Genomic DNA, 11,854 nt, shown 5'->3' with positions numbered 1-11,854 from the left:
CAAAAAGAACAAAGCAGACAAGCCGAAACATGTTATTTACACGATCGTTTGAGACAACAACCACGAGACACACCTTTGGCTGTATCCGAATAAAGGACCGTACCGCGTCCTCCAAACGAATACCAAGGTTCAAAAGCGCCATTGCCACTGAGGTATGACCATCTTCCTTTTTATTTTATATTTAATGTTAACCTTTGTTCAGGCACCCGACCGAGGCTGTCAAAGTGCTAACCCAACCCGAAGACCATAAGGTTTTAAAGCATCCGTTACACTCTTTTCCTTCGACCAAGTTTTTATCCCGAAAACGGTTTTACCGGCAATGTTTTTAATGTGGCAACCTTCACATGCTACCTAAGGAAGACTCAACAAGTATTCGAGGCTTCTTTTGCAATCAACCTCGAACACTGGGGAGCATCCCCCCGGAAGGCCATCCGCTTGGAAAAGCCAAGAAATGCCAAATGGGGTCCTAATAGGAAAATGATGTACTTGGACAAACGGTCAAACGAACCGTGTCTGTATAGTTGGGTCCCCCGATGGTGAAAACATGTACACTTGTACTAAATAATTGAAGAATATCTTTTATCAAAGCATCTCACACTCCAAAAGAAGCTCGTCACCTCCGCAAAAATGACTTCTCCGCTGAAAACGTCCCGAACACTCATCTCAAAAAATGCACGACCTCAGGGTTGGGATCTCCGAAATCGTAAGCCCTTAATGAGGCAATACAAAGTTTACAAGTAACAACTTCCCACCCAAAATACCCTCGATGACTCGGGGACTGTCGTCAATCGCCATTCATTAAAAAACCCGAGGCCATAAGACCCCGAGCGGGCAGACTTAGTCTCGTAAGACCTACATAAGTGTCACGACCCAGGTTCACCAATTGTGAACCTGTCATGACGGCACCCAGTCTTCACGACTAGGTAAGCCTAACACATTGTGGAATTTAATAGTTCGAAATAAAAATAGTAAACAAACACTAAATAGAAAAGGAAGTGTATAACGATGCCGCTTGGCACATACACTGAATACACAACTCCTGAAAGTAACATCCCAAAACCCGGAATCCCACGGGCAACACAGGTTACAAGAAGTCTAACACTACTCTAGTCACCAGAATTTGTCTAATACAAAGAGGAATCGAAATAACAGCTAATGACTAGGGATGGAATGAGAAGGAGACTTTGCGGATCTGCAGACGTAGCAGATGTATACCTCAAGTCTCCAATAATGCTCCCTGACAGCTACTAGCGGTATGCCTGCTCAGATGTACCTGGATCTGCACAACAAAAGTGTGAAGAAGAGTAGCATTAGTACACCACATCGGTACTCAGTAAGTGCCAAGCCTAACCTCGGTGGGGTAGTGACAAGAAAGGTCTAGGCCCTACTGAGATAAACATAAGAATAAATATGAAATGAATAGACAGAAGGAAATACAGTAAATCTCGAGTATCTAGCAAAAACAATAAGTAAACGGAACAGGCTACAAATACAAATCTACAAATACAAGAATGATCACTACAGGCTATTTATCATCGGGTATCTCCTGGTATCCTGAGGATCTCCTGATATCCTCTTCATATATACAAGGGATCTCCAAGTATCTCGAGGATCTCCTGGTATCCTCTTCATATATACAAGGGATCTCCAAGTATCCCGAGGATCTCCTAGTATCCTCCATTTAATCAATCCTGTGCTGGGGATCTCTTAGTATCCCGCACTTTCAAATCTCGGAACAAAAATACGAACAAGGGAAACTCCCAGGATGCCGTCCCGTATACCCAATCGTAAACATATCACAACAAATCAATAATTAACAGAAAGAAGCTAAGTGCGGACAACAAGAAAAAAATCTAGAGTCTAACATGCTTCACAAAGGCAGACATTGTAATTTAGTCAAATAGAGCAAATAAGTTACTAACATGTTCTCCCTAAGCTGAAACAAGTGAAATTGCCTTTTTAACAGTTAAATACGTGAAGATACACAGTTTAAATAAGTCAAGTAAAGTGAATTTTAAACAATTAGCACAAGTACACGCCCGTCACCTCGCGCACAAGGCATTTTAACAACAACAAAGACATCCTAAGGGGAGAGGTCCCCCACACAAAGTTAGACAAGTCACTTACCTCGAACCGGTACAAAAATCGCTAAGAAACAATACCCTTGGCACGAGTATCTGACTCCGAGTGGCCCAAATCTATTCAAACCAATTACATATTGTAAATAACATCGCAAGTAACTAGTTCCACTATTAAAATTAAAGTTAAGGCGCGAAAATAGGTAAAATGACCAAAATGCCTCTCAGGCCAACGTCTCGGAATCAAATAAAATTTATATTTCCAGAAACCTCATACTCTCACGAGTCTAACCATACCAAATTTATCCAATTCCGACACCATTTGGTCCTTCAAATCTTCATTTTATATTTTTGAAAGATTCCACAATTTTCTTCCCAAATTCCATCTCAAATCACTAATTAAATGATGAATTCAATGGTATATTCATGTATTCTAACCAAATCTGAGTTAGAATCACTTACCCCGATGAATTTCTTGAAAAACCTTCGAAAAATCGCCAAAATCCGAGTTCTATAGGTCAAAATATCAAATAAAACCCAAAACCTCGTATTTATAGAGTACCCCTCGGATTCCGACAGTGCTGACCGCACAAAAATGACCGCGGTCCGCGCCCAGGGAGTGCTGACCGCACAAAAATGGTCGCGGCCGCGCAACAATTTGACTGCAGTGACAGGCTTCACTATTTTAGCCATAACTTTCTCTACCGATGTTCAAATGCCTATTATAATATGTTTCTGAAAACTAGATTCAAAGCTCTACAACTTTCGTTTTTCAGTCACCTCAATATTCCGTGTTGTTCAAAAGATATGAGCTTCCGAAGTAGAACCAGCAGCCTGCAGATCTTCCGGGGCGCGGCCGCGCGCCCAGCGCGAAAAGGAGCGCGGTCCGCGTCTCCACTACTGCCACCTCCATTTTTCTAAGTTCCGGGATGTCTGTACATGCTCAAAACTCACCCGAAACACACCCCAGGCCCCCCGGACCTCAACCAAAAGCACCAACGCATCCTAAAACATTATGCAAACTTGTTCCAATCATCAAAACACCTCGACTAACACTAAAATCATCGAATTATATCAACTTCAAGCCTAAGTTCTTTTAGAAATTTCAAAACACACATTCGATCAAAAACCCGATCAAAACATGTCTGAATGACTTGAAATTTTGCACGCATATCCTAAATCATCTAACGAAGCTACAACAACTTCCGAAATTCCGTTCCGACCCTTGGATCAAAATTTAACCTATCAACCGGAATTTGTCAAAATACTAACTTTCGGCATTTCTAGCCTAAATGAGCTACGGACTTCCAAAATATATTCCGAACATGCTCCCAACCCCGAAATCATCTAACGGAGCTAACAGAACCATCAGATTTCCATTCCGAGGCCATCTTCACACTGTTCCGATTACGGACCATTTTTCAACACTTAAGCTCTTATTTAGGGACTAAGTGTCCCAAACACTCTAAATCCCAACACCGAACGTCCCGGCAAACCAGAATAGCAGAAATGAACTTAGGGGAAGCAGTTAATGGGGAAACGGGGCATAAATTCCAAAGACGACCGGCTGGGTCGTCACATCCTCCTACACTTAAACATTCGTTCGTCCTAGAACGAGCATAGAGAACATACCTGAAGCAGCAAAAAGATAAGGGTATCGGCTGCGCATATCCCGCTCGGTCTCCCAAGTCGCCTCCTTAGTCGGCTGACCCCGCCACTGAACCTTTACTGAAGTTATATCCTTTGACCTGAGCTTTCGGACTTGCCTGTCTAATATTGCCACTGGCTCCTCAACATAGGATAGATCCTTTTCCAGCCGGACTGAACTGAAATCCAACACGTGCGACGGGTCACCGTGATACCTCCGGAGCATCGATACATGAAATACTGGATGTACTCTTGCCAAGCTGGGAGGTAAGGCAAGCTCATAAGCAACCCCCCCAACTCACCTCAATATCTCAAAAGGGCCAATAAACCTCGGACTCATCTTCCCTTTCTTCCCAAATCTCATAACGCCCTTCATAGGCGAAACCCAAAGCAGAACCCGCTCACCAACTATATAGGAAACATCACGAACTTTCCTGTCCGCGTAACTCTTCTGTCTGGACTGGGCTGTAGGGAGTCTGTCTTGAATCACCTTAACCTTTTCCAAGGCACCCTGAACTAAGTCCGTGCCCAATAATCTAGCCTCTCCCGGCTCAAACCAACCCACCGGAGATCTACACTTCTGTTCATATTCAACCATTTTTTGTGTTGTAAACGTTGAGCTCTAGCCTATGAGATGAGCGTCCATGTGGCGTTAAATGTGACTCGTTAATTTGGGTAAGTAATTATGAGGTCTCAATGCCTCGTTGTGAGTAAAGTGGAGGTCTGAAATAAGATGATTGTTAACATAAGGTTAATTGGCAATGTTGTGATTTATGAACAACTATTATGGCCAGAGACATGGTTATTAGCATACAGATGATGTGTTTCATGTCCAGATATCAGCATGATAATGCGATGCTTATAATGATGAGATTAGTGTTATTGATATATACATTGTGGTGTTTCATTGGGTTGTGGATGTGTTGTTAGTAGTTGTTTTGGTGTTACTCTGGCAGGTGGATAGACCCAAATACAGGGGAGGCTCTGCCGAAATTTCAAAAATAAATAAATAAATAAATAAATAAATTTTGGAAGTTAGAAAATTTGAGACCTTAAGATGTGCGAAGAAAGAGATAAGCTACGTCGTGTATTTGAGGATGAATGACCCTAAGTGGGGGAGAATGTAACAACCCGGAGGAATAATTTCGAAGTATTTAAGCATTATTAAAAGTTTAAGTGTGTTGAAATAAGACTAATGCAGTGTGATGATGTGGAATTCGTATCCTATGACGAATGGCAGATTTTGAAGTTTGGGTCCTGTCCTAAGGTTATGGACTAAGGATGAGATAAACATTCAGTTAAGTTGAAGGATCAGTTACAGGAATTTGCTTGATAAAGGTTTTATTTGGCCCAGTGTATCGCCTTGGGGTGCTCCTGTTTTGTTGGTAAAGAAAAATAAAAGGGGTGCTTCTATGCGTATGTGTATTGATTATCGACAGTTGAACAAAGCTACAGTGAAGAACCGTTATCCTTTGCCACGTATTGATGATTTATTTGACCAGCTTCAGGGCGCACATATGTTTTCTAAGATTGACATGCGCTCAGGTTTCCATCAGTTGAAGATTCGGGATACAGATATCCCGAAGACTGCTTTCAAGACTCGGTATGGCCATTACGAGTTCCTTGTTATGTCATTTGGGCTGATCAACGCCCCAACAGCCTTTATGCATTTGATGCACAGTGTGTTCCGGACATATCTTGACTCGTTCGTCATTGTCTTTATTGATGATATTCTGGTGTATTCCCAGATTCGGGAAGATCATGAGCAACACCTGGGAACTGTGCTTCAGACTTTGAGAGAGAAGAAGTTATATGCTAAGTTCTCGAAATGTGAGTTCTGGTTGTATTCCGTGGCATTCTTAGGCCACGTGGTATCGAGTGAGGGTATTCGGGTGGATCTAAAAAAAGTAGAAGCAGTGCAGAGAGACTTATGGCAATGGATGTTCAGGCCTTAGTCAGCCAGTTTGTGAGATTGGATCTTTCGAAGCCCAGTCGAGTCCTAGCTTGTATGGTTTCTCGGTCTTCCTTGTTTGACCGTATCAGGGAGCGGATACCATGGACTTTGTAGTTGGGCTCCCACGGACTTTGAGAAGGTTCAATGCTATTTGGGTGATTGTGGATCGGCTGACCAAGTCTGCTCACTTTATTCCTGTGTGTACTACTTATTCCTCAGAGCGGTTGGCGGAGATCTACACCGTCTCCCATATAAAGCCTCATACGGTGTCATCTGCATACTGGACTGATAGCTGTTGTTATAAGCAAACTCCGCCAATGGCAAGAACTGATCCCAAGATCCTCCAAACTCAATCACACACGCACGGAGCATATCCTCAAGAATCTGAATAGTGCGCTCGGACTGTCCGTCCGTCTGAGGGTGAAATGTTGTACTCAACTCTACCCGAGTACCTAACTCACGATGAACGGCCCTCTAGAACCGTGATGTGAACTGAGTACCTCTATCTGAAATGATGGAAACCGGGATACCATGTAGATGAACAATCTCCCGGATATAGATCTCCGCCAACCGCTCTGAGGAATAAGTAGTACACACAGGAATAAAGTGAGCGGACTTGGTCAGCCGATCCACAATCACCCAAATAGCATCGAACCTTCTAAAAGTCCGTGGGAGCCCAACTACAAAGTCCATGGTGATCCGCTCCCTGATACGGTCAAACAAGGAAGACCGAGAAACCACACAAGCTAGGACTCGACTGGGCTTCGAAAGGTCCAATCTCACAAACTGGCTGACTAAGGCCTGAACATCCATTGCCATAAGTCTCTCTGCACTGCTTCTACTTTCTTTAGATCCACCCGAATACCCTCACTCGATATCACATGGCCTAAGAATGCCACGGAATATAACCAGAACTCACATTTCGAGAACTTAGCATATAACTTCTTCTCTCTCAAAGTCTGAAGCACAGTTCCCAGGTGTTGCTCATGATCTTCCCGGCTCCGGGAATACACCAAAATATCATCAATAAAGATAATGACGAACGAGTCAAGATATGGCCGGAACACACTGTGCATCAAATGCATAAAGGCTGCTGGGGCGTTGGTCAGCCCAAATGACATAACAAGGAACTCGTAATGGCCATACCGAGTCTTGAAAGCAGTCTTTGGGATATCTGGTTCCCGAATCTTCAACTGATGGAAACCTGAGCGCATGTCAATCTTAGAAAACATCTATGCGCCCTGAAGCTGGTCAAATAAATCATCAATACGAGGCAAAGGATAACGGTTCTTCACTGTAGCTTTGTTCAACTGTCGATAATCAATACACATACGCATAGAAGCACCCTTTTTTTTTCTTTACCAACAAAACAGGACCACCCCAATGCGATACACTGGGCCGAGTAAAACCTTTATCAAGCAAATTCCTATAACTGATCCTTCAACTTAACTGAAGGTTTTACCTCATCCTTAGTCCATAACCTTAGGACAGGACCCAAACTTCAAAATCTGCCATTCGTCATAGGATACGAATTCCACATCATCACAATGCATTAGTCTTATTTCAACACACTTAAACTTTTAATAATGCTTAAATACTTCAAAATTATTCCTCCGGGTTGTTACATTCTCCCCCACTTAGGGTCATTCATCCTCAAATACACGACGTAGCTTATCTCTTTCTTCGCACATCTTAAGGTCTCAAATTTTCTAACTTCCAAAATTTATTTATTTTTATTTTTTTGAAATTTCGGCAGAGCCTCCCCTGTATTTGGGTCTATCCACCTGCCAGAGTAACACCAAAACAACTACTAACAACACATCCACAACCCAATGAAACACCACAATGTATATATCAATAACACTAATCTCATCATTATAAGCATCGCATTATCATGCTGATATCTGGACATGAAACACATCATCTGTATGCTAATAACCATGTCTCTGGCCATAATAGTTGTTCATAAATCACAACATTGCCAATTAACCTTATGTTAACAATCATCTTATTTCATACCTCCACTTTACTCACAACGAGGCATTGAGACCTCATAATTACTTACTCAAATTAATGAGTAACATTTAATGCCACATGGACGCTCATCTCATAGGCTAGAGCTCAACGTTTACAACACAAAAAATGGTTGAATATGAACAGAAAATATACTAGAATTGTCAAATAAGCCCAATAGGCATGACTCCCATTTAAAATATAGTACCAAAAATTTTAATTTCATAAAAGGAGAATTTTAAACACATAAACCTTTCACTACCAGGACCTTGTCCTTATATAACATCCACCGCAGCTTGTAGCTCGGTTTAAAATATTTCACATTATATAAATATTTGAGGATATCACTCTCAACTCTGAATCACAAGTATTTGCACATTGTGCCAACTAAAATTTTTTATTTCCTTTCTTTCTTCTTTTCAATAATTTCCGTCAAAGAAAATCACAACATACAATGATAGGGATAACTATCTCCATATAATAGCCCAACGTGAGTATTCACATAAGTAGATTTCAGGATTACGAAGCTCACTCATGAGTGGAGCATATTAAGAGGACTCGCCTAAATTTTCAAAATCAAATCAAGTTAAGGAAAAAAAATATCATTTTTGTAACAATCAGAATTGTACTTGTAATGACACCATCTGCTATAGTGGCCTCAGCCGCACTATAGCAATTATATCAATGGGTCGGGCATCCACCTCTTAGGCACCATCTGCCCGTTCGTTCTCCATCTCTATCTTGTAGCGTATGTAGATTAGTAACTATAATGGAGTGTGTTGACTGTGTGTTCTGATGAAATAGGTTTCTCCCAAGTTTGGGATAATTTCTTATGATGTTTCTAGTATTACTACATTCATAACAACCCATCTGCAGTTCGGCTGCTCATACCGAGTCTGTGCCGGATAACTAGAATAACCATTTAAGGAACCCCATGCTAGTGGTGCATTTAAAAGATAATTGTCCCATAAGAGTGCCCTGATTAACTGGAGCACTACGAGTATTCTAAAATTGTTTTCATTTCCCTGCTGATACTGAATGTAGAATCATTATGGACATAGGAATATCGAAAGTCCCACATCATCTCATACAAATCTCAGCTCCTACTCATATACAATTTTGAGAGAACTTTTGGATACCACATAAATACACCTCATGCCAAATCTGATATGACACATGACCCACAATTTGATTGTTGATAGTGAACTCTCTTCACTTGGTGCAAGGCCATAAGATACATCTTGATACTCCACAATACTAACCTTTATCGCTCGTATATCACCATCATGAGACACCCCAAGCCATTCGTTTGGCATATGTCCTTCTTAGGACAGTTAAACTCACTTCCTCCAGCATCTCGGTTGCTAGTCGTACCCTTCGCTAGATAGACATCTCATACGTACCCCATAGTCCCTATTACCACCAACTATCTTCAGATCTACGCCCACCTCGTGACTCTACCATTACTGCGACGATTAGGTGATTAAGTAAACCTTCTTAGGACCGTACTTATCAACCAGATGTCAGAACCTATTGCACCCCCATGTGCACAATTGAATGATCTCTTAATACTTCTGTATTATCGATATGGATGACACGCGGTAACAACGGTTGAGCAAATTCTTGGCTCCCTTATAATCCTTCTGTAGCATCACGAACCATCGTCGCAAAATTGATACCGAGTGCGCAATTTCAATACACGAGTGAATGCAAAAAGAACATATGATATAAGCTCCAAACTGAATAAATGACGCACGATAAGAAATGAAATAAAGTGGAATTTTCTTAACGGTTACATAGCCTCTCGTAGATAAGTGCAGACGTCTCCATACCGATCAGCGAGACTCTAATAAACCGGCCTATGTACCGTGACTCCTATGAACCTAGAGCTCTGATACCAACTTGTCACGACCCTGGTTCACCAATTGTGAACTGTCATGACGGCACCCAGTCTTCGCGACTAGGTAAGCCTAACACATTGCGGAATTTAATAGTTCGAAATAAAAACAGTAAACAAACACCAAATAGAAAAAGGAAGTGTATTACGATGCCGCTTGGCACATACACTGAATACACAACTCCTGAAAGTAACATCCCAAAACCCGGAATCCCACGGGCAACACAGGTTACAAGAAGTCTAACACTACTCTAGTCACCAGAATTTGTCTAATACAAAGAGAGGAATCGAAATAACAGCTAAAAAATAGGGATGGAATGAGAAGGAGACTTTGCGGATCTGCGGACGTAGCAGATGTATACCTCAAGTCTCCAATAATGCTCCCTGACAGCTACTAGCGGTATGCCTGCTCAGATGTACCTAGATCTACACAACAAAAGTGTGCAGAAGAGTAGCATGAGTACACCACAGCGGTACTCAGTAGGTGCCAAGCCTATCCTCGGTGGGGTAGTGACGAGAAAGGTCGAGGCCCTACTGAGATAAACATAAGAATAAATATGAAATGAATAAACAGAAGGAAATACAGTAAATCTCGAGTATTTAGCAAAAACAATAAGTAAACGGAACAGGCTACAAATACAAATCTACAAATACAAGAACGATCACTACAGGCTATTTATCATCGGGGATCTCCTGGTATCCCGAGGATCTCCTGGTATCCCGAGGATCTCCAGGTATCCTCTTCATATATACAACGGATCTCCAAGTATCCCGAGGATCTCCTAGTATCCTCCATTTAATCACGAGGGATCTCCAAGTATCCCGAGGATCTCCTGGTATCCTCTTCATATATACAAGGGATCTCCAAGTATCCCGAGGATCTCCTAGTATCCTCCATTTAATCAATCCTGTGCCGGGGATCTCTTAGTATCCCGCACTTCCAAATCTCGGAACAAAAATACGAACGAGGGAAACTCCCAGGATGCCGTCCCATATACCCAATCATAAACATATCACAACAAATCAATAATTAACAGAAAGAAGCTAAGTGCGGACAACAAGAAAAAAAATCTAGAGTCTAACATGCTTCACAAAGGCAGACATTGCAATTTAGTCAAATAGAGCAAATAAGTTACTAACATGTTCTCCCTAAGCTGAAACAAGTGAAATAGCCTTTTAACAGTTAAATACGTGAAGATACACAGTCTAAATAAGTCGAGTAAGGTGAATTTTAAACAATTAGCACAAGTACACGCCCGTCACCTCGCGCACAAGGCATTTTAACCACAACAAAGACATCCTAAGGGGAGAGGTCCCCCACACAAAGTTAGACAAGCCACTTACCTCGAACCGGTACAAAAATCGCTAAGAAACAATGCCCTTGCTACGAGTATCTGACTCCGAGTGGCCCAAATCTATTCAAACCAATTACATATTGTAAATAACATCGCAAGTAACTAGTTCCACTATTAAAATTAAAGCTAAGGCGCGAAAATAGGTAAAATAACCAAAATTCCCTCAGGCCAACGTCTTGGAATCGAATAAAATTTATATTTCCATAAACCTCGTACTCTCACGAGTCTAACCATACCAAATTTATCCAATTCCAACACCAATTGGTCCTTCAAATCTTCATTTTATATTTTTGAAAGATTCCATAATTGTTTTCCCAAATTCCATCTCAAATCACTAATTAAATGATGAATTCAGTGGTATATTCATGTATTCTAACCAAATCTGAGTTAGAATCACTTACCCCGATTAATTTCTTGAAAAACCTTCGAAAAATCGCCAAAATCCGAGCTCTATAGGTCAAAATATCAAATAAAACCCAAAATCTCATATTTATAGAGTACCACTCAGATTCCGACAGTGCTGACCGTACAAAAATGACCGCGGTCCGCGCCCAGGGAGTGCTGACCGCACAGAAATGGTCGCGGCCGCGCAGCAATTTGACTGCAGTGACAGGCTTCACTATTTTGGCCATAACTTTCTATACCGATGTCCAAATGCCTATTATAATATGTTTCTGAAAACTAGATTAAAAGCTCTACAACTTTCTTTTTTGAATCACCTCAATATTCCGTGTTGATCAAAAGATATGAGCTTCCGAAGTAGAACTAGCAGCCAGCATATCTTCTCGGGCGCGGCCGCACGCCCAACGCGAAAAGGAGCGCGGTCCGCGTCTCCACTGCTGCCACCTCCATTTTTCTAAGTTCCGGGGTGTCTGTACTTGCTCAAAACTCACTCGAATCACACCCCAGG

The sequence above is a fragment of the Nicotiana sylvestris genome, chromosome 10, assembly GCF_000393655.2.
Source record: "Nicotiana sylvestris chromosome 10, ASM39365v2, whole genome shotgun sequence".
NCBI classification, from domain to species: Eukaryota; Viridiplantae; Streptophyta; class Magnoliopsida; order Solanales; family Solanaceae; genus Nicotiana; species Nicotiana sylvestris.
This window is presented reverse-complemented; position numbering follows the sequence as displayed.